At 39.1% G+C, this 24,961-nt stretch overlaps 1 non-coding gene and 1 pseudogene across 1 annotated transcript; one reads left to right on the forward strand and one right to left on the reverse strand.

Annotated features, from left to right (window-relative positions):
- Nucleotides 1–398: 398 nt before the first annotated feature.
- Nucleotides 399–505, forward strand: LOC147825629 (U6 spliceosomal RNA). Its single transcript, XR_015440590.1, has one exon. It is a non-coding gene; the product is annotated as a U6 spliceosomal RNA (small nuclear RNA).
- A 10,297-nt stretch (nt 506–10,802) lies between these two features.
- On the reverse strand, nt 10,803–12,573 carry LOC101703661 (zinc finger MYM-type protein 3 pseudogene; annotated as a pseudogene).
- Nucleotides 12,574–24,961: the final 12,388 nt, after the last annotated feature.

The following is a 24,961-nucleotide window of genomic DNA, read 5'->3' on the forward strand; positions in this document are numbered from 1 at the left end:
TGGTCTGGTGTGCCTTTTTTGCAGAGATTCTCTTCACTTTTCCAGTGGGCTTGTTTTCATCAGAGGCCCTCTCTCTGTTGTTCACTTCTGCACCTCAGGACAATGGCTTGTATGTCCCTCTATGCCTCAGTAGTGTGGAAACAAGTAGCTGCACAGCCAAAAGGCCAGAGTTGGGGTGGGGGGAAGTGGGGGCAGGGCTGCTAGGCCAAACTGGTGGCTGATGGGCGTGCCTGGTGTGGGGGGGTCCTCACCCTGCCTCAAGCCTGTCTAGGTCACCTACAATTTATGTTTGTATATATTTTATTTCCTGAACCTTGCTAAACCATAAAACTCAAGTAGTTTCGTTTTTGGTAGTGTTCATGTAGATTTCATCATAAGACAGTAAAGATAGTAACATTGTGCTCACTTCGGCAGCACATATACTAAAATTGGAATGATACAGAGAAGATTAGCATGGCCCCTGCGCAAGGATGACATGCAAATTCGTGAAGCATTCCATATTTTTGAAAAGAAAAAAAAAAGATAGTAACATTTTTGTTTTCCAATATGGATGGTTTTTAGTTCTTTTTCTTGCCACATTGCATTGAATAGATGATCTAGAAAAAATGTTAAATAAAAATGGGTGAAGATTTCTGAATTTTTCTTGATTTTAGGGGAAAAATATCAAGTGTGACATTCATAGGGAGTGTGTGTGGGGGGTGTAGATGCTATTTCTAGATTGAGGAATATTCCATGTTGTTATTAGTTTGCTTATAGTTTCAATCACAAACTGATGTTAAATTTTTCAAGTGTGTAACTTTTGTGTGCATTGAGCAGATCCATGTTTTAAAAATTGGTATTTATGGGTATTTATTTCTTAAATGATAGGTTTCATGAGTGAAGCTACATGACCATGGGATTTTCTTTTGGAGATAGCTGCTAATAAAGATTTAAATTCTGTAATGATTATAAGGCTATTCAGATAGTATGTCTTCTTTTGATTGAGCTAGGTAGTTTGTATAATTAAAGTAATTTATACATTTTTTTCTAAGTTAAATTTACTCTCATAATTAGTTGAAAATACAATTCCCTCAATTATGTTTTTACCAGAATATTTAGTAGTATCAGTTTTCTCATTCCTGATATTTGCAATTTGTGTCTCTTTTTTTTCCCCTGTAAGTTCATTATAGATTCATAAACTTTATTGGTGTTCCCAAATATAATATTGCTTTTTGATTTATGCTACATCAACTTGAGCCTAATTTTCATTTTTTACTTCATTTCTGTTTCCTTTAGGTATAATTTGTTCTGTTCAATATCTGATAGTGACAGCTAAATTCATTGATTGACTTCTTTTCTTATAAAGAAATTCAAGATATAAATTTCCATCTAATAACTTTCCAATTTTTTTGATGTAACATATTTTCATCTTCATTCAGTTTGAACAAACATCTCATTATTTCCTTTTTGGATTCTTTGACTCATAGCTTACTTAGGAGTCTTATTTAATTTCAATGTTTTGAGATGTTTTCTGGATATTTTAAATGATATTGTGTCCCGGCCCGCGGGTAAGTCAACGGAGACCCTAGAGGGGGAGCGAGGATGAGAGGGGACGGGGGACAGGAGAGATGGAGACAAGACAGGTTTCTGATCAAGTCTCGTTTATTGCGGAAGCTGCTACAACATATATACCGTAGGGCTAGAGGGGAGGAGCAAGAGGAGGGTACTGGGGCTACTTCCTTGTTGCCAGGTAGATTTGCAGCAGGCCCGGATATGTCCGTAAAAGGCACTCAAGAGTTCTAGCGGGGGGGCAAGGCCCCCCACAGGTCCTCCCTTTAAAATTATAATTTTAGAAAGGCGTCAGGAGAGCCAAGCCTGCGGGGGCTGAGCCTGTCTTGGGTCAGAGCAACATACGTGTCTGCACCGTGTACCTTACCCGTCATCGGTGAACCAGGGAAATAAAGCTCTGGCACCTGTCTTAGGCGGTGCACGAGGGCCTTTTCACAGCATGGCACGCTTGCTCAGTTGCCCGTCATTGGCTTGCCAGCCCTCTCACCAGTTGGGGCGAGAACACTTCGCCACGGCAAGGACCTAATCGATGGTCCGACATTCGTCCTGGTCAGCCATTGCCAATCTATTATAGTAGACCTGTATGGGCGCTGTTTTTATTGTCTCTACCCGGGCTCTAAGGAAGGCCATGATTTTGTTGTATATTATGGGCCCCAAGGAAATGAGCAGAAGTAAACCCAATAAGGGTCCCAGCAAAGGGAGGAGATAAGGGAGGAAACCATTGAGGCCAGTCCAGAGGGGATTTGGGGAGAATTCTTGTTGTTGTCTGTTTAGATCTTCCTGAAGTTCGCAAATTTTTTTCCTGACGATCTCAGATTTATTGGCATAGAAACAACAATATTCATTTAGGGCTATGCAAATCCCTCCTTGTTCCGCCATGAGGAGGTCCAGACCCCTTCTATTTTGAAGGACCACCTCAGCCAGAGAATCAATCTGATCTTGTATATCTGTAAGAGTGTTGGAGAGAGCTTGAACATCATTAATCAATTGGTTGGATAATTTGGCATAGGAGTGTAATGCCACCCTGATGCCAGCAGAGCCAGTGGCAAGGGCACCGGACACCCCTAGCCCCACGAGCAAGGGGACCAGTGAGACGGCCCTTTTATGTCGCCCAGCGATATAGTCAAAGCTGGGCAAGGGCACTGGCTCATCTCCAGGAATAAGGGAGATGTCCGGGAGGACAGTGGCCACCACGCACAGCCCAGTCCAATTAGTGGGGAGGGAGGTGAATGCCAAGCTCCCTCCACAGACGAGCACGTGACCCAGGGCAGGGCAAATGGCGGCAGGGCCATTAAGCACTACCGAGCAGAGAGAGAAATTTTGGACTCCAACACGTATATCGAAGCTATTGTTGTGGCCCGAATTTAGATAACAAACTGAGGCATTGAACTGTACTGGTTGGACCCTGAAGGGCAGAGAAAAACTGCAATTGTAACTAGAACTGCTGGCATAGTCAGTTTGGTAGACAACTGGCAAGGCGAGGGGCAGGGCTGTGCCAAGGGTCAAGCATAGCCAACAATCCGCAGCAAAGGCTGGGTTGGATGTATTGATCAAATGATAAGTGGCCTCCAGGACACTCAGGGTTTGGGTGTCAGGGTCTGGGCCTCGAGGTTTGGGAAGGGCCAGTGGATGATAATTTAGGGAGGGGTATATCTCTTGGATGATAGTCTCCAGTTGTTTTGTATTTGCTCTTCCCTGAGCTGATCTGAAGGCCCGCCACCATCAGATACATGAATTGGGGCCTGTGGTGGCCAGGAACAGCAACAGACCATGCAACAGATTCAGGGATGTCATCTCTTTACCCTGTAAGCAAAATTTCATCCTGTGATGTAAACAAGGCTGGGCTGTAGATAAGAGAGTTAGGCTAACCTGATTAAGCTTTTGAAGATAACCAATGTGGACATACTACAATAACATATTCAGAACTTAACCAATATAAACATTTTGTAACAAGGTATTCAGTGCTTAAATATCAAGGACAACCAATACAATCAATTTATAATATATTTAGATAATATTCATTGTGATATGTCTCCCATAAGATTATATAATATAAAATTTACTAGGGGGTCCCTTTAATGAATTAAGACCAGAATAATCATTTTCTGGGTGGCCACTTCTATATTCATCAAAGGGAGTTCCCATCTATAATCGTTTTGACAAACAATTAAGAATATATATCTTTTTATTTTATAACTGTTGATTGCAATTTGATTGTTGCGTGTGGGTGACAATGCACGTCACTTTCATAAAATAAATTTCAGTGGTACTTTGATCAATTAACAACCTGGGAAGAAAAGCATGTCTTTAGTTTAATAATATTTATCTATAAGTCAATTTAACAATAGGCAAATATCCTTTGAAGAGGAAGGGAAACATTGAGCTCAACTGTACGAACACAAACAACAGACAATAGACAAACATATGAGACAGTGTATAAAATTAGGGTGCACCCAAATATAGTTGGCCAAACTAGATCATACTATTTTCTCTATGATTATTAGATTGCAATCGAAGGCGCCATCACTGCCTAGTTGGAGTTGGACACTGGTAGGTCATCAGCGTCATCAACACCCCTGTCAACTTGTTTCACGAGGCGTTCTGGAAGCCACCTGGCTGACTTCATTTTCTTGGAGTAAACACACACTGACCCTCGGCCCCAAACGAGTACGGGGTCAGGCCCATGCCATGAGTGGTCCAGGGGGTCTCTCCACATCACAGAGGCAAATTGTTTTTGCATCTCTGGTTGCCAGAAACGGTTGGCTGCAGATAATCCTTTGGCATCCAAATTTAAGAAGTTAAGAATAAATAGTGCATGTGATATCAGGTTTCTAGGTGACCCCTTGATAGGGTACCATTCCCCTCTTTTTATTTTATCTAATGTAATTTTGAGTATGAGGTTGGCTCTTTTTATAATGCCTTGTCCCTGTGGATTATATGGGATTCCCGTTATGTGTGTTATTTCTAATTGTTTGTAAAACTTTGAGAAGCCAGAACTGGTATAGCCTGGACCATTGTCTGTCTTAATTTGCTGTGGACATCCAAGTACTGAGAAGGCAACTAGAAGGTGGGCAATTACATGTTTAGTAGCCTCCCCGGATTGTAGGGTGGCAAATACAAATCCACTATATGTATTAATGTTGACATGTATATATTTAAGATTTCCAAATTTAGGGTAATGTGTGACATCCATATAGTGTATAACATACATTTGGGCCCAAGATTTACGTACGGCCTGAATAGCTGAAGCTACAAAGGACTGGCTCAATGGGCTGCACAATACCTGTAGAGTGTTTACCTAGCCTTTTGCCTGGAATGTACCCATTTTTAAACATCTGCATAGTGACAATTTCATTAGGGCTAGAAATAATCATCCCCATTTGTGATAATAGGTCTCTCCCCCATAGATTAATGGGTAACCCTGAGATGATATAAGGTTGAATGGTGCCCTGATTACCATCTTGGTCTCTCCAGGTCAGATCTTTGGCACTTTGTTTAGGATTTTGACTCTGACCTATACCCCTGAGATGGGTGAGGGTGTCTTTTCATGGCCACGCCTGAGGCCAATTTTTTCCCTTGATGATAGTTACATCAGCACCAGTGTCTACCAATCCAGAAAACTGTCTCCCATCTAACCACAAGGTCATGAGAGGCTTCTGGGCTGAAAGCATCTCCGACCAGTAGACATCAGATGAGCCGAATCCTTGGCTGCCTCGGGCATTGTTAAGAGCCTTATTAGAGGTAGAGAGAAGGGGAAGGAGTAACAATTGAGCAAATCTTCGGCCTGATTGAATGGTGTTAATGACTTTGGGGGAAGAAACCATAACTCTAATCTCTCCGGAATAATCACTATCAATCACCCCCGGATAGATCAGCAGCCCATCCATAGTGCTGTTGCTCTTGTCTATTACAAGCCCAAAGGTCTCTTTAGGTAGGGGTCCAAAGACCCCTGTCGGGGGGGCCTGTACCCCTATTTTTGGAGTCAATACTGTGTGGGCGGTGGAACTGAGGTCCAGTCTGGCACTTCCCGTTGTTGTTCTGAAGAGGTCTGAAATGGATTGTTGTTTGTTGGAGCAAAATTGAGTACCCCGTAAATTTGTTTGGGTGCGGGGGCCCGGGGCTGGCCCCCTTTCCCATTTCCCTGGTCCAGGTTATGGACAAGCGGGAGGGGCCAGCCTTGAGCGTCAGTCATGGACTTGTATTTATTTGCCCAATGTCTCCCTTTATTGTATGGAGGGCAAGGCCCCGGAGGTGTGGCCCTAGGGGCCGACGCCCTAGGGGCCTGACATTCTTTGGCAAAACAACCCGTTGTCTCGCACAGGAAACATTTGTTGCCTGGGCTGCGTGACAAAAACTGTTTGACCGTGTAACCCTGTATGGTGTAACCCTGTATGGCAACAGCCATAGCAAGTCCCTGTTGGTAGGAGGTCCCAATTTCTGAGCAAAGGCGAATGTAACCTAAGAGATCAGTTTTTTGTTTTTTGTTTTTTTTTTTTATAAGGGCGGATGGCGGCCTGGCAAGCAGCATTTGCATTTTTAAAAGCAAGCTGTTTAACAAAATCTGTCCCGGTTTCTGCGCTCCCAAAAATTTGGCCTACCACCGTGAGAAGGCGGTGGACAAAGTCCGCAAACGGCTCGTCTGGGCCCTGCCGAATGTTAGTGAGGGAGGCACTCACGTCTCCTTTGGAGGGGAGCTTTTTCCAGGCCCTAGTGGCGGCGGTCTGAATCTGGGCATATAACCCCGCATCAAATTGTATTTGTTGGTCGTTGGTGGCGTAGGCCCCCTCCACAAGGAGCATGTCAAGCACCCATCCATTCCCCGCCTGAGCATTGCGCCTAGCAGTTTCTCGGCAATTTTTAACATATTTAGATTTCCATAATAAATAATCACCTCCTGTAAGGGTGGCGAGGGCCAGAGTCTGCCAATCAATTGGGGTGAGCCAATTTTTTGCCACCGATTTTAAAATGGCCGTGGTGTAAGGTGCAGTGGCCCCTTATTGAGCTGCGGCCGTTTTAAATTTTTTAACGACCTTAAAATCGAAACCACTGTGGTGTCTTCACGCCTGTCTCTGTGCATCAGTAGTTTTAGTTATGGGAAAGGCTTCTGCATTTTTAAGTTTCAGGGATACTCCCGACCCAGATGGCACCCTAGGGGCCGCCCCTCTAACGGGGGGTCGTGGCTTAAGTTTGTCTTCTCTACGGACATTTTTATGGGCTTTGCCTGTTCTTAAGCCTTCAAGCTGGGTAAGAAGTTCTTGATGTTCCTTTTCTAATCTTATTTGTACTTTTAGAAATTTTATCTTGTCCCGGAGTTCCTTTTGGGGATCAACAACAGGATATGCCAGAGCAGGAGTGTTGGGGCCCGGAGGAATGTAAGGAGGGGGGCACTCAGAGCCTCCCCGCAGTGCCCCCCCCCCCCCCGCAGACTCGTCAGTCCCGGAGCCATGTTGGGGCGGATCTGGGAGTGGAGGCGGGCAGCGATAGGCTTGAAGGGAGGGATATAGGGGCGGAACCTCCCGCAGGGGTGGGGCTGCTTCGGAAGCAGGAGCGGAAGGAGAGGAGGCGGGGGTCCGGCGAAGCTTTGCCTTATAGGGCTTGGCAGGGATCGTGGCCGTCTGGGATTGGTCCGAGGGAGCGTTACGTCCGTCGGGGGCGGGATCATCGTCACTGTCAAAGGACATCAAGTCCTCCTCCTCGTCTGGCGAGGAAGTCGTGGCCTTAACGGGCCTGGGTCCCGGCGCCATATTGGCGTCCCGGGAGACTGCGTCGGAGCCGCCTGGAGGCGTTGGATCCTCACCCGTACGGAGGGCTATCTCCCCAACCTGGATAGCTTGAGCTACCAGTGGGTCCCTCCTTTTTTGGGAAATAATATCATTGATCAAATTCCAATATGAGAACGCCGCAATCGGGACCTTTCCGGGTCCACAAGCAGCATAGTAATCCTGAAGAGCTTCCCCTACCCTTTTCCATCTCTTTTCGTCAATGGTTCCCTCAGCAGGGAACCAGGGACAGAGATCTTTAATATAATCAAAAAATTTCAGCAATTGTTTGACTGTAACCTTTACCCCTCATGCCTGTAATGTCTCCTTGAGACCTTGCACAAACAATTCGTGCTGACTAATGCCCTGTCCCATAATCGCTGCTCAACTTACCGAGGTGCGAAAAAGACGGCAGGTCTACATCAATTGCAAGCCTCTCCTGTGTCGAGTGTGCTCTTTGTTCCTCAATCTTAATCTTAGGGCCCCTGAGCAGCGTCCTTCACTGGATCCCCCGTTCTCTGGCCCCATGTTGGGCGCCACTTGTCCCGGCCCGTGGGTAAGTCAACGGAGACCCTAGAGGGGGAGCGAGGATGAGAGGGGACGGGGGACACGAGAGATGGAGACAAGACAGGTTTCTGATCAAGTCTCGTTTATTGCGGAAGCTGCTACAACATATATACCGTAGGGCTAGAGGGGAGGAGCAAGAGGAGTGTACTGGGGCTACTTCCTTGTTGCCGGGTAGATTTGCAGCAGGCCCGGATATGTCCGTAAAAGGCACTCAAGAGTTCTAGCGGGGGGGCAAGGCCCCCCACAATATTGATTTCGAATTTAATTCAATTGTACATGATATTCTTAGATAATTTAAACTTTTGAAACTTAAACTTATCATAAAGGTCAAAACTTGTAATTTTTGAATGAATTATCTGTATGCACTTGAAAGTACTTGATATTTTGATAATGTTAGCTGAAATGTTTTAAAAATATTAACGAGGTCAAAATGGTTGATGGTACTGTTCACATTTCTCCTATCCTTATTGATCTCCTTTGCTCTGGTTCTGTCCTAATTTCTCTTTTTCTCTTCATGGATTCTGATTAAACACATATTCTGCTACTTGATCTTTTCCCATAGCTCATTAAAACTCTTTTCTTTGAATAAAAATTTACCAAAATATTTGGTTTGGGTAATTAGCATGTACTTACATTTATGATTTTTTTTCCTCCATCACAAAATGTGTTATTCATTTTATTTTTAGCTCACATGTTAAAATCTTATGTTTTCATTTCACACATAGGAAGTTTTTAGTTATATAAGTTGAATGTGTGAATATTCCACATCTCCCAGTTCTATATTCAACTTTTTTACTCTAAAGAATATTATTTTAATAAATTACTAATGTCCTTGTATTCCCACATCTAAATCTAATCTAAGTAATTTTTGATTGATTGGTTTATCTTCTCATTGGGGGTTTTAGTTTTTCAGAACTTTGCATGTCTTATATTTGTAAAATTTGGATTTCAAGTTGTAATTTTTTTCTTATTAAATTCTCGGTATTTTGTTATTCATGCAAATATCCTTCAAAAATAGCATGCAACATCTGAATAGTATAAGAGACCCAATGAAGACAAATTGAGAATGATTAGCCAATGGTGACATAGAGGAATTACAATAATATAATCACCTGATAGGCTAGGTAAAAAACTGTTGAAAATAAAAGTGAAACCAAATGTGTAAAATGTTATTGATTGAATAAGTAAGATAAAGCTTGAGATTTGACCATTATAGAAATGTAGACTGGGAACCCTAATAAGAGGTATTTCAATTAAATGGTGGAGACTGACATCCCTTTAGATTGAGTTCAAGAACAAACATAAAGAGAGAATTATACAGATAGTGAATAAAAGAATATTTTTGGAATTTGAACTACACAGTATGATGAAAAACAACAAACAGCACTTGCTGTCAAGGAGATGTGAGGTCAACCAAAAATTAGAAAAATTAAAAATGCATACAGAATATCCATATAATTTGGAGGAAGATAAAGAGGACAATATTTGTGGTTTTGATATCAAGGACAAATTTTCAAAGGGGCAGCTTTCTGAATCAATATGAATGGACGTATTCCTGTATGCAGACTTTAAAATCTAAACATGAATATTTATTGATTATGATAGGAATATAAGAGAACTGCTTCCCAAAAATAATGCTTTCAATGGAGCTTCCTCCCTTTCCAAATCCTCTCTCACTAACAACTCATTCCTTTTTGTATTCTGAGGACTAAAAGTCAAACTTTGCACAACTGATCGTAGAGAGCTGGACATTTGAGGCCACAAAGGCATCCTATCTCCCTCTGAGCTGGCTGTGAATAAACCTTTTTTCTTTCACAAAAATTCTATTTCCTGAGTTTAGGGAGATTGGCATGTAGTATGGACTTTCACCCCTGATAACAGGAAAAGCGGTTATATATACAAATACAAATACAAATACAAATACAAATACAAATACAATAGATACGTAAGTGTGGTAACAGGAGCTTGTAGTAATTCTCTTACAATTTTCTCATAACATGTCAGTGTGGAATTGAAGTGAAATCATATAATTTTTCATTTTTTGAGATAGGGTCTTGCTATGTAGTTCAGACTGGCCTTGAACTCACTATGTAGCCCAGGGTGGCCTTGAACTCCCGGGGCAATCCTCCTGTCTCAGGCTCCTGACTGCTAGAATCACAAGTGTGTGGCACCAAGCCCTGTTGAGGTTGTATTCTTATATTACAAAAGGGCAATGGACTTTGCAGTGACTGTGAAAGTGATAACTGATTTATTGAACTTATTCTATGGGAAATGGCAGAATAAAGAGGTTAACTGTTTCAAGAAAAAAAATAATTTCTCTAATGCTTAGCTGGCAGTTATAGCTTCCTCTAATATCCACAGGTGAATATAAGTACATCCATTGAATGAAACAATAAATTGTAGCTTTATATTGAAAGGTTTGGCATTTTTAGCCATACAAATGACCTCTTTCATAAGTAGTCACTTTTTGTGTTTCTAGTCTGTCATACACACTTTCCTCTCATTTGGAGCTTGTAAACTATTTTACAGAAATCTAGGAGCACAACATTCATCAAAAGCTTTTTTAGAGGGCAAAAGTTGGCATTTTAACAAATATTCATTGTGCTATTTCAACTAGTACTTGCCATTTTGGGGTAAATATTTCCCCCATTATGCATCAACTTTTAATGTACTTACCAAAAAGAGGCCAATGAACTGTTTAGAAAGTCTATATCTTTACTTTCTTGCCATATGATCTCTCTCTCTCTCTCTCTCTCTCTGTCTCTCTCTCTCTGTCTCTCTGAGTTCTTTTTGGACTGTAGCTTAGGACAAACCTGTACCATTTTGATTTTAAAATAGTCCTATAATGTTTTACAAAGTAATTATTAATATTAATAAAGCTACTCTATAGCTGATTGCTATACAAATATGCTACTTTATATATTATTCTTACTTGGAAACTTTTAAATTTTTTTTGTCCCTTCACTTTTATTTTTTAAATTTTTTAAACATGAAATAGTTCAGGCATACAAAAAAGAATAGGTGATGATATAACAAAGACCTGTGTGTCCACCAGCCAGCTTCAAAAATAAAACGTAACAGATACAATTGAAGCCCCCTTTATTTGTTTTATTTCTCCCAGCCCTCTGATCCATCAGGCACCTTTATTTATCACCCAAGAACCACACCCCCTTCCACACCCCTCTAAGCACTACTCCCTCAGCCCCACCTTCTTGTATGCCCCCAAGCACGTCCTGCTGCGGAACTGCTTTTGTTGGAACCGCTTTTGTTGGCCCTGTGTAAGAGGAGCTCCGGGCCAGGACTCCCGGTCTTGGTATAGATGTAAGCCCCGCACTGGTCACAACAGTTGGTTTTCAGTCCCTTGTTGGCCCGGAATTTGGAGAAGCAAGAATCGCTGAGGAGTCGGTGCACCACGCTGCCATTGCTGACCTCATGCAGGACCTCTCCAGTCTTCTGGCATATGCTGCAGCTAGTGGCATCAGCAGGATCCCCCGACTGGGGAATTGGGCGCTGCTGCTCTGCCTCATATAGGGAGAGACAGACAGACGTGCACAACTCATGGAAGGAGCCTCTCGAACCAGTTTCTGCCACGACTGACTCCTTGGTGTTCCAGATCTCCTTCTTGCAGAAGGTACAGGTCTTTTTGCCCGAGGGCTTCTTGGAAAAAGTAGTGAGACAAGATGAAGAGCAAAAGAGCTGGAGCAGCCCCTTGCGCTGATAAGCCTTCTGCCCCTTCTGCAGCGGTGTTTGGCAATATGAACAAGTCATCTTGGTGCCCATCGAAGAGCTCCCGGACCTTTGTGCCACACTTGAGCGTAGGGACATGCGAGGAGAGCGGCGGGGCCGGAATGGCACAAAGTCCTCATCATTGGGATCGTCTACCATGGCATCAGAATCCTGATCTGACACTGGAATGCTCTCAGTGGACTCCACAACCTCAGGTTTTGGAGGCTCTGCTCTTCTAGCGCTCACTTTTTTTCCTCTCATGTGGCTTCTCACTCGCCTTCCCAGTCAGGCCATCTGGCAAGGATGGATGTGCAGCAGGGCTAGAGACCCCAGGTTTGGTCTGAGAACTGCTGATTCCATCCCCCAGAGTCTCTCCCAGTGAAGGACTAGGGGGCCATTTGGGCTCTGTGGCTGCCCTTGGGGAAGCTCCTCCTCCTGCCCAAGGGAGCCCCTTTTCCTTGTAGCTATGGAAGTTGTCTCCTCCTCTTCAAAATGGGGGGACTGCAGGGTTATTGGAGAATCTGGAGCCAAAGGCTCTAGTAGCCCCTCTGGTGAAGAGGGATTTGCCCCAGCCCCTGGATCAGGTGGCACCTCCTCAGGGGTCTGGCTACCTTGTCCAGGCTCTAGGGTCTGATCCCCTGAATCCCATGAAAAGGTCCCCTCAGGACTATGGTCCACGTCTGGGGGTAGTGGGCTTTATAGAGCAGCTCCCCAGCCCCAGAAGCTCAGTGGTTCCATCCAGTACTATGCCAGGGTCTTTTTCCAGGCCAGCAGGGGTATTAAGCAGGTCTAGGGCTCCTGAGGATGGAGAAGGACCGGGGGGGGGGCATCCTTGAACTGGGGCAGTCTGGGATTCCAGCAAATCCTCTCCAAATTCCATGTCTACTGGAAGATCTCCAGCCAGGGGCTTCTCTGGCAGGGTCAACAGGTCAAATGGACTGGTGAAATCACTGGGGTCCATGAGGACAGCTGGATATGGGTTGCAGCCAGGTTAGTGTAACAGCTACAAGCCTAGAACTGCAGACAGCAACGGCCCCATGCTCCTTCTCCACCTCCCTCCCTACCAGCCAGGACAGGGGTGGCGGCCCCTTTAAATGCAACTTTTAATTTTTTGATCAATAGTCAAAATCCAGTTGATTTTTCACAGGTACTCCTTGTTCCATCCATCACCATTAAATTATTAGCATGAGCATTCATTAAACTATTTCTTTTGTGACATGAACTATACTTCTTTCCTAAATTAGTTTGATACTTAGTAAGAGATTGTCTTGAAATTATATTTCAGATTTTAGTGTTTGACTAGATAATAAATAGAACTTCTAAAATTTGAAAGAACATGAAACTCAGTATACATTTGACTCAAGAGTAATGAAACCTACCAGTGTACATGTGAGTATCCACATGTGTACGTGTGTGTTTGTATATTAGTCAGATTTTTATCACTGTGACCAAATACATGAGGAAAAACAATTAAAAGGAGGAAAGACTTATTTTTGCTCACATTTTCAGAGGTTTCAGTTCATGGTCTTTTGGCTCCAAGTCAGGAACTTTATGGCAAAAGCTCTTTATGTCACAGAAGTCAGGAAGCAGATAGAGTTGGAGAGAGACAAAGAAAAAATACACCCTTCAAAGCACACCCCAGTGACCTACTTCCTCTAATGAGAGCCTGCCTCCTAATAGTCCATTTAGTTAATTAACTTTTCAATGGATTTGTCCATTATGAGCTTAGCACCCTCAAGATCAAATTATCTCTCTAGGTCCTACCAGTGCAGGGTGCTGCACTGGGAATCAAGTACTCAATACATGAACCTGGAAGATACTTCAAATTTAAACCATAACAACCTATCTCTACTTACAACTACCTAAGTCTGAAATTTAAAATATAAGTCACTTAAAGAAACCTTTTGTTCTATACGTAATTGGTTTAATGCCTCTAAAAAAATATTTTCATTGAACTACAAGTCTTTATACTACTTACTATGATTGCAGTGAAATTATTCCCTGAAATTTATTTTTCTCTACTGTCTGCCTCCGTTAGTCTCCAAACACCATGAAGATTATAAAAACTGTGTTTTGCCTATTTTCAGGCACATAGTATATACTCATCAAATAATTACTGAATTAAAAATAAGTGGTTGTTTGATAAATTGAAGGTACTATCATATATTAACCCAATTTTGTAGCTTAAACTTGAACTATTATGTGTTCAGTTGGAATGCATGCCTTTTTTGTTGTTTATTGTCAACTTGATGGTAATCCTATTTCATCATTTTACTAGATGCACAAACTGTCAGCTTGAAAGGAACCACCATAAAATACTTCAGTAATCATAAAATACTTGAGTGCTTTTAATGAAGCTGTAGGAAATAATGATCAAAGAGATGAACCACAGTAGAAGAAAAATAAGAAATGTATAGCTTGCCAATGCATCTCAAATTCATAGAAAAAGATAGTGTAATTTTTATAAGATAAGGCAGATAAGAGTAAAAACAGTAATAAGAGTTACGTGGGACTTATTGTCATTAATGCTTTATACAGAAAATACTGAAAAGACTTACTTTTAAACATGGCTTCATGTATAATCTTTTTAGAAAATATGAGTGTCCCCTAAAGAGAATCAAAGCAACTAAATATATATATATGTTTATGTTTATAAATACATATATGTATCATTTAAGCTATTACAACTGTATTTTTTCACAGATGAAGACTTTGAGACTGAGTATTAACTTCTCCAAGCAAATATGGACACTGACTGACAAAGGCAATATTAAAATAAAGAGCTCTTGACGTTTACACAGCATTTTGTTTCCGATATTTCCAGATGTTATTGAAGCAAAAAATGCAACAAGATTTTCAGTCACTTTGAAACTACTTGGTGGAATGTAGCAGAACCTTAAAAAGCAAGAATGTCTTTTATAGTTGAGTCTATAATATCTCTTGTGCATATGATTAGATGTTTAACTTAAACAAAATAGTAAAGTCTTGTGATAGAGAATTTTCCTTATTCATTGTGGTAGAATAACTTCTCCATACTGGTAGTAGTAATAGTAAATCAATAATATTACTAACAATATCATTAACTAACATGTTCTTATCTACCCATGGTTCATTCTTCTTCTGCTGGCAGTAACACTGAAATTTTGCTTTAGGAATACATCATATCACCCTAACACCTTATGAAGGGTACATGGCCTAACCCTAATCATTAAAAAGATTAACTGATATAATTTATTGTCAGAATAACCCTATGAGATCCTGGGAAGTATCTTCTCTGTCTCTCTTTTTTTCTATTTTACTTTTCACCTTATTTGGGAGGAGGGGGTGGAAATTGTATCCAGAGCTTCACACATGTGAAATGAGCCTTGTACAACTGAGCCACATCCCCAGGTCTTTTTCCTCTTTTACTAAAGGTGATCTGAAGAGTTGAAACACACTGTCCTTGGGTCTCACAACTAGTTAATAATAGAATACATATGAAATGTATGTTGTTAAAGGAAAATTTTAACTATACAAAGTAAAACAAGGAAAAAAGTCTTTATTCAAAACTACTGCTAATGAGGCAGAAATGGAACTAAATTTCATGGAAACAAAAAGTGAGAGAGTTTAAATGCTGACATAACCTGGTGAAAAGGTGCTCGAGATGCTGAGCTGGGGTGCAGGAAAGGTAGATGGGTGGGATGTATTCAGAACATGGGGTTATTCCTGAGTATGCAGATGTTTGTCTCCTTGATTAGACCATCTGTGTTTGCTCATTGGTGCCCACAGAAATTAGATGACAAGTCCCTGACCCTCATCTTTTCCCTCTGCCAGGCAGAGAGGCACTGTCAGGCTTGAACTGACCATGATCTGGTTAATGAATATGTTGCTTAATTCCAAGATACAGTTTTAGCAGATACAATAAACTGCAGCCCTCAGCAAAACACACGGCAGATTCAGGCTGTGTCATCTCCAGGTGGATAGAAACAGAACAGGATGTTATAGAAAAGAGGTAAGACTACAAAGTACAGCCAGCACATCTTCCACAGTGCCAAGTTACCTGATAACATCCGTATCTCTGCCTTGACCACTGGATGGACCCCCAACCACAAATATTTGCTCTAGAACCTGTACATGAGAGATGTGCCAGATCCTTTCCCAATCCCCTATAAAGCTTTCTGCTTTTTCTTTATTCACCACTAATGGCTTTTTATCCCTCAGTCAACCTGTACCCAAGTGAATAAAGTCTGTGCCTAGTTATCTTGCACTAGCTTGCTGGGGTGGTTTCATTCCTCTCCCATTTGTCACAGGCATGAGATATCACAGTCACAACTATCTCACCTCTCTCCCTTGTTTCCCTCATTCTCCCTTTGGCCCCGAAATGTGCACTGGGACAACCTTTCTCTTACCTGTGTCCTCCTATGATGCCTGAGGTTGTTTCACAGCTGCACTCCAGGCCAGAATACTGTGACCAGAAGTATAGTTGGGCTGCCTGCCATTGTGCCCTTCTCCCACCTCCACTGCTCCAGGTCCTGAAAAAGCAGTGGGAGAACCATCATAACATGATCACAATCAAGGCAGAAAGGATCTGGGCATAGTATTAACATCTCCAACCTTCTAAAACACTAATAAACTGTGGTAAACATAACTAGCCAATTTAGAGATTTGCTGGTTTCAGCCTTTCATTTTTCCAGAAGAAGAGATAGCTGTCAATTAAATAGCTCCCTTTCTGCCATGACAGCTGGGCTCTTCTGGACACCACATACCTTGAAACAATCACAAACCTACACTTGGATTCAACATAGGCTTGCAACTGTATAGGCAGCATTCCCCTAGCACTTCTCAGGTCTGTCTAGGAAGGCTCCCTCTAGTGTACTGACCACTCCGTCCTGATGCTCTGAGTCCTGTTAAGATAAAGTCTCAATCAGATAGTCTTATAAATGCCCTCATGATGTATTTCTTGTATAGTGTGGGCTTGGAAGTTTCTGCTGCTCAATGTTTTATCCTGAGTAGTGTGGAGAGTGTGGTCACTTTAAAAGAAAGAGCAATGAACACTAGAGGCTGCTAGACCTGAAGAGATTCAGAGACCAGCCAACCAACAAAGATCACCAGTGGAGAACAGTCATCAATGGATGGCATCCAGTACAAGCTGGTTTTGAATAGTAGAAGCTGGCAGAGGTAGGGACAACAGCTGGAAGTATCAACCAATGGCATTCAACATTATCTGGGGGCATCTGATGATCTCAAGGCCACTAGCAGAGATGTACTTTACTGATTTGGGATTTCTGTCTGAATCAAGCAAAAGAACCCTCAAGAGATTGGTATCGTCACCCCCTCACAGAAACTGGGGACCTCAGGTACTAAGTCTTTCAATGGTTTCCTTTTAAAAACAATAGTTCCCAGATATTCCAGGAAGAAATTTCCTGAGTTGTGAATCAAGAGACTGTAAGAAGATTTACATACATTCCAAAAAAGGCAGAATTGACAACTAGAAGTTTTCTAAAATAAATACTCTAAGAAAAAGGAGATTGAAGACCTATAATTATTAAGAAACCTGTCTAAAGTTTAGAAAGTTCAGGCATGCTGAGGGAGATAAGAATTCCATCTTGGTCAGTGAAGTTCATTTTATAAACCACATCAGGTATCTTCATGTTTGAAAGTCCTCAGTATTTGACAGGGAAAGAAATTTCTCCTTTGGATAAGTTACAGGAAGCAACATCCTCAAAGCATGTGGGAAATTAAGCAAGATAATTTTGCTTATCAAAGTAGGGAAGATATTCGTATTAGATTGAGAGTAGATGACATCTTTTAAACTTCTCATTTAGAAAAAGATTGGTTTATATTTGGTTTTTTATTTGTTTGTTTGTTTTGTATCGGGGATTGAACTCAGGACCTTGCGCTTTTGAGGCAGGCAGCGGAATCACTGAGCTAAATCTCTGGCCTAGATTTGTTTTTAAATGCTCCTCACATGAATAAAATGTTTACTATTTTAATGATCAGATGTAAAACTATCCTTTAAAAACACCTTTAGAGACAGTGTTGAAAAGTCATATTCTACGTAATGTAAGTAAAGGAACTATTCTACTCTCAAAGGACTAATTTTCAAATTTAGATGCACATAGGACTCATCAGGGACCTTTACAAAGTACTGGTATCTTGGGACTATAGGCAAAGATTCTGAATTAATTGGCCCAGAGTGCATCCTTGGCATTCCGTTTAACATCTCTCCATGTGATATTAATGTGAAGCCGAAAGTTGAGAACCACTGCCTGAAAGGGATAATCTCCAGAATCCTAAAAAAAATGTTACTTAGCAAGAAAAATAATAAGGAACATTTGCTCTTGCATGAAAAAAATTGACAAAAATAATTTATTCTTGAAAAGAATAGTATCTTGTCCTATATTTTTCAATGCCTCTGTGCCCCCAAACACTCTTCTAGTAAAGCAACTTGATCAACTGGAAAGTAATGTGTTTGACACAACTTTGTATTAATGTAGGCAGGTCTCTCCCAGCCTATTTCAGTTGTGACATAATTTCTTATAACATAGGGGTGATATGATTCGTCTTACCACTTGGTCTGAGGTGATTATTATTTATGAGAGGAAGAAAATATTTATTTCCCCAATATAAATAACTGCTTAAGACAGACATATAATGTCATACAATGACCCAGAAAATTAGGTTGTAGTTTTATAACTGTTTTTCACTAGAGAAAACATTAGCTGATAAGACATCCCTCTCTGTAAATTTCTTAGAAAAATTGGAGAAGTAATACTTTCAAAAAACACTTTATGCTATGTTAACATTTTTAGAATAAACTAATTTTTAACTAGTCCATGATTTATTAATGGTTTTTAATTGGTGATGTCTCATGCATGCAGGAATGTTGAAATTGATTTCTTAATATTAACTTAAAACATTTTCCCTGAGGAGTCTATTAAGTGCTAACCAATGGAAAAAGGCCAGTGTTACTTTCTGTATTTTTTTGGTGTGATCTTATCTTACATACTTAATATTTCAAAGTCAATCAAACTCTTTTTACAAGGAGAAAGTTAATTTGCATTTCAATAGAAGTTCTCCTCATTTATTATTCTTTTATCTAGTCCAATTTTTCAAGGCCTAGCAAACTTCCATGTTGGTGAGAATCTTCCTACCTCTTTCTCAGCATTAACTTGCATGCTGTCTGTTGTTTTACAGGTATATTCCATGTCTTTTGTGCTGTATGTGTAAATCTCAGCTCCCAAGTTATCTTAATTATTTTTGCAATTCCTCCATGCATAGCACATGGGTAGATTGCAGTAGACATTAAAAACATAAAACTCATCTATCACATCCTCCAGCATTCTGTCAAATAAAGAATATATTGAAAATACAATGTTGATCTACGAAATGTCAATGCAGACTTACTGTAAAAAATCCAGCTTGTAGAACCTGACTTAGGTATTAGTTCAAACTTATTACTTTTTCTCATCTTTGTGGAGCAACTTAACACAAAAGTTGATTTGAGTTATTGCTTTTGGGAAAAGAAGCTGGGACAGAATGAGGAAAAACAGAAAGGAGATGGAAAGAAGAAAAGAAACAGAGATAAAATGCTGGATGTTTAGTTTTTGACAAAAACCAGAGAAGAAAGTAACCATTGGTAGGTCAAAGCAGAAGCAGAGTTTCTGACATGGAGGCCCAATAATCTTGAGGAACAATTAAAGGAGGCTTAATTGATGGCAAGATTTCACCAACCAAATAGGCTTTCCTTTTCTCATGTGGATAAGAGAAAGATCAAAAGTATTCCATTATCTGCCCCATTAATCAACATGGATAGACCTACTGAATAAAATATATTTGAATGACAATACTATAGGGATACCAATAGAAGGTATAAATTTTTAAATTGGTTAGAACAAAAATGGCTATATTAAAATAATTATTTTAATGTGAATAACACATTTATCAAGTTCATAAGGAAGAGATACACAATTATTATGGGAATTAGTTAAATTCTTTATGGTAAAATGGCTCCTTGGTGAAAGTGAAAATATAATTGTAAATCAAAATGTGGAAAACTGAAGAAAATATATTCATAAACATGATATAGAGAAATTAGTGTTATATTTTAAAACTACAGATCATGTTCTCTGGCAAGAAGCTGTACTAAGGATAATCCTTGCAATAAAATGTTAGAAGCTTCAAGAAAGCAATTAAACAAGGAAAAAGAGATAAAGAATTAGAAAAAGATCAACTCACCAAGAATTAGATATGCCAAGTCTTTCTCTCCTACTGGGCTAGGATTAACACAAAAAATCTGATATGATCTTTTTTACCCATGCCTGAGATTTAATTTAATATGATTAAATTCCAAAGTTAATTATCTTATCACTGAGTGTATTCAGAGTTATAAAAAAGACAATTATTTAAGTTATCATATCAGTGATTTTTAAAAATAGTAATTTCACCCAACCTTTTACCTGTCAGTTTAAAGGTATGCCTTCCATGAACCCTCTGTTCAGTTCAGTTGCCCTTTGCATTCAGCCCTGGGGCCTTGTTGACTTGGCTGACTGCTGTAAAATGCTGCATCTTGAGGTCAGAGACTAGGTCACACTCATCATGAAGTTTTCAATGCCTGCAGAAAACTTGCTACAAAGTATTTATTGGATCACTATGATACAGATTGCCTCATAATAAAAAATATGACAGGTATTATCATTCCATGCGGCTTCTTTTTTTTCCTGTAATCCAAAAGTAAAGGAGCATCTTTTAAAAGTAAAATGTAATTTATTAAACAATATTAAGTTGGATCAAGAAAATATAAGTATTTAATTAAGTGTTATATAACTTCCATTATTTTATTTTGTTTCCTATAACAGTTTCTGTCTAGACAACACAGGATAGACAAGGTTATTTGTTGTTGTTATTATTGTTTTGTTTTTAATTGAGTAGTCAGAAGCAGAATTGAGCTAAAGTATAACTTTGTCACTTAAGTATATCTGTATGTATTTCTGAACAATTTGATTGATCTTTAAAATCAAGATTTATTTTAATATATAACAAGATAATTTTAGAATAATTTTAATGCATTTCATAAACCAGATAAAAAGATAAATGTATCTTGGCCTGGGATTCCCTTAAAGCAAAACTTGAGACAAAAGCTAATTTCTAAGAAATTTGAAAACTTGATTTCAGGAACAAAGAATAAAACCCAGAAAGTGTTTTTCAACCATTTAGGAATAGAAGAGCATAGCTGTAGTTGGTCTGTACTTTATTAGGAAGGGCATTCATAGATGGCTTATAAAATGTACCTCAAAAATATCTGCTCAGTAGAAGAAAAGGAGAAATTTCATCAATTAATGTCCACCATTGGCCAAGTGTTGCTCCATGGAGCAGTAACTAACATTTCCAGCTTGTTCATGAGTGACTGCTGAAAGCTTTCTCAGAGGTGCACACCAGTTAGAACTTCAGGAAACCTCTCAGCAGAAAGCAGATTATATAGACAATAAACTGATCTAGTCCAATGTAAGTTAGTTGCAAGAGGAATGCATAGAATATAAGATGAGGCCATTAGATTTTAATGTGATTCAAAGGCAATATCTAATGCAAGAAGCTTCTAGTGCAAAGTTGTTTTTGTTTGGTATTTTTTCTTTCTTTATTCAATTTTCTGATTACTGGAAACCATTGATTATTTTCATTTCCATTTATATATCTTGTTTGCCTCTCATTTCAACCTTTTCTTCCTATCTTGATGCTGACTTTATACATTTTGTTTTACTGTTGTTAATGTTGATGTCACGGCTATATCTACATTGCAAATTTCTATTTATCCCCCTCTGTTCTTAAAACATTTTTTGTTTGCTTTAAAATTCCTTGAGAGATGTTTTTGTACAATAACAACAAAAAATATATAGCAGATTTAGAGATGCTTATACGCAAAAGAATAAAACAAAGTACAGTATAACAAATTATTCTTATAGAATATGTCTAAGCAAATTTGATACTACTTAGAAAGTACTTTTATCTCAATAGAAGTCAGTAATTTTAACCATTGATAAAAACCATAGATTGTCCTCTGACATTCAAGGTGAGGCATTTTTTGCTCTCCCTAATCTTTCTGAAAATATATCCAAAGTGCTGGTATATCAGGCATATTGACCTTACCCTGCTAATTGTAGTGTCTTTAATTTTGGGCTCCCAAGAGATATACCTGAGTCCCAGACCCCTTACTTGTGAATGTGAAATTACTTAGATGAAGATTTTTTGCAGGTGTAATTAATTAAGAATGTCAAGATAAGATAATCCTAGACTAACAAGGTTGGCCCTAAAACCAATTGCATAAGTCCATATGAGAAGATAGGAACACAAAAGAAATACAGAACAAAGTAATATGGAGACAGAGAGTAAGATTAGAGTTATGAAACTATAAGATACAGGACACTGCAGGTGCTGTCAGTCACCAGACTCTAGGGGAGAAGTATGGAACAAAGGCTTCTTAGAACTTCCATGAGTAACCAAGCCTGATAACACATTGATTTCTGACTGCTAGTCTGCAGAAAAATGAGAGAATAAATGTTTGTACTTTTAAATCACACGTTCATTGATGATTTGTTATGGAAATCAATATATTAATAAAAAGAAAATGGATCATGAATTCCAAAAATAATTCTAATTGGTTCTCAAATTTATTAACACATCTCTTGCTTGATATTCACTGTAGTAGATGAATCTCTGATTTGTCTGTTTGTTTGTTTGTGGTGCTGGAGGTTGAACCCAGAGCCATGAGTGCACTAATAAATACTGCCACTGAACTACACTCCTACCCACAAATCTTTGAAATATAATTTGATTGGGCTAATCACATTTTCTATATTGTTATGTAAATACACTTTGACCAATGGCAGATTTTTTACCTGAAATGGTATAAGGAATACTCTTTTGGAAAGAAAAATATTTTATATTGTCAAAAAGTTACTATCAACATATAATTAATGATGTTGATTGTGCTAAGCAGAATACAGTATCTATGTGCTTATATGAATTTGTGTCATATGGGATTTGAATTTGAAATTTCATCTTCAGATCTGTTCTATTAATAAAATCTCTGGCATTGAGCATCGTCATGATTCAAAAAAAGCAGCAAAGTGTTTTCATATATATATAATTCATTTTTAGAGTTTCAGTTCTATCTATTAACCTCCATTATCAACTGTCTTTTCTCAGTGTTTTTAGAGAATGAAGGTGCAATCTACAGGAAATAGGAATGTATTTGCACTAGTGACCAAAAAAAGGCAAAGGAAAGTATTATTTACTGCAGGGGTATCAGCCAATGTGACCACATAAGGGACACTGTGCTCTTGGCAAAAGACAATTAATTTAAGTTCTGATCAATGTTGCTAGTTTTCATCTAAGGTCCCCAGGGCTCTTGTGCTCATTAAACTCATTGAATAGTTGTACAAATCTCTTATCCAAGAATACATTTAATTCATGAAGTTGAATATTCATACAGAGAAGTAATTCATGGCCAAGGCACAGTACTTAGAACCATCATCCATCTTAGGTTAACATTTCTTCGGTAGTAGCATCAAGAAAGATAAGCAATATTTATGTATATCAATGACTTACAGTTAGCAGTCATTCAAAAGATCAAAATAATTTCCATTTCTTCAGATTATTCTCATCAGTGACTCAATATTTTATACTAGTTTCAGACAGAATTTACTAGTTTGCAGCTGTTTATATGTGTGTTTACTTAGATTGTCTTTTACATATGTTCCATTGTAAGTACTATTTGTTTCCTTAAAGGAGGGCAGGGGCAGGGCCTCACTGTTATGCTCTGGGGGATTTGGAGGAGACTGGACCCAGCCTCCATCTTCTGTACCCGCACCTCCCACATCCAGGGCTCATTTTTCCTGAGAGTAAACAAGTGAGAAAATACAAAATTGCTGCTTGATACTGACTTGAAACAATCTTTGGAGACAAATTGTGCTGTTCAATCTGGAGACAAATTTTGGGGAGAATTTGACTTAGAAATGCCAAATCTTTATTTTTGAAGTTGCTACATATTCTTGTTGCCTTTTTAAATTATTAAAAATGTCATAGCTCAGCAGAAGTGAAAGTAATGTTTATGTTATTTTACTTCGTTTAATACCTAAGTTACATTACTGATTAGCATAAATATATTTATATTGTAATACAGTTGACCCTCCCTATCTTCCAGAAATTCAACCAAACATGAATTATTAACATTTGAAAAAATCACTGTGTCTCTATTGAATGTGTATAGATTTTTTTTCTTCTCACTATTCCCTAAAGATTCAGCACAAGAACTATTTACATAGCATTGACATTGCAGCAGCTATTATTAGTAGTATACAGATTATTTAACTTGTGCACTGTGATGTGCATAGGTTATACAGAGATACTATGCAGTTTTATAAAAGGAACTTGAGTATGTTGAGCTTTGCATATCTGCAAGGGTTCTTAGGACCAATCCCTTGTGGACACTGCAGGAGAACTGTATTTACTCTTCTTGATTGATATATGTGAAATTATGTGAGCTATTATCTGCTATAAATGTTTCTGGATTAATGGTCAAAGTTTGAGTTTAAAGTTAGGGAATCTTAGTTTCAAATCTTCCCTTTACTATTTCTGAATCATGTAAGCTTGGATGAAATGTATTCTCAAAGGATAATAGTTTTATTAGGGTTAAATTATATAATTACATTAATATAGTTGCAATAGTTTTATCAGGATTAAACTATATAGTTACATACAAATACTTAGGTTGGGGCCAAGCATATGGTAAATGTCTAACAAATAATGCTCATGACGGAAATTTTTTGTTCCTTTTTTAGGAATGAAAAGATAAAAGTGCAGTTATTTTATTAAAGTCAAAACAAACTATTTTTAAAATGAATAATCATATGGTGCACATCATGTCTCTTTTTAGCCCTTTAGCAATTTCCTTCAGATTTAATACAATCCAAGTTTCTTATACACATGTGCAAGACCCTATATGATTTGACCCTTGTTTAGTTTCTTCACCCTTCTTCTGGCTCAGTGTATTACAGCAAATTCATCTCCTGTTGCTTCTCAGTGCATCAAGTGTGTTTCTCTCTCAGTGCCTTGGCACAACTTTTTCTAAGTGTTTTCATGGCTTGCTTCTTTACATCTTTCAGCTCTGTGTTGGATCATCACAGCCTCAGAGTGGTCTTTCCTAACAATTCTATCTGAAATAAAACTTCTTCCTCCTTAGCCTATATATACATATTGACAAGCTTAACTAATGTATAATAGATAATGTGAAATAGGAAGAAAAGGTCCAAAGGGGAAGGGAAAGTGGTAGAGGTAGGGGAAAGGAAAGAAGGTAAAGGAATAAATATGAGAAAGGAAAAAACAGA

Source organism: Heterocephalus glaber, unplaced genomic scaffold, assembly GCF_053883595.1.
Source record: "Heterocephalus glaber isolate CG9 unplaced genomic scaffold, H.glaber_assembly_v1.0 deba00001497, whole genome shotgun sequence".
Lineage (NCBI taxonomy): Eukaryota > Metazoa > Chordata > Mammalia > Rodentia > Bathyergidae > Heterocephalus > Heterocephalus glaber.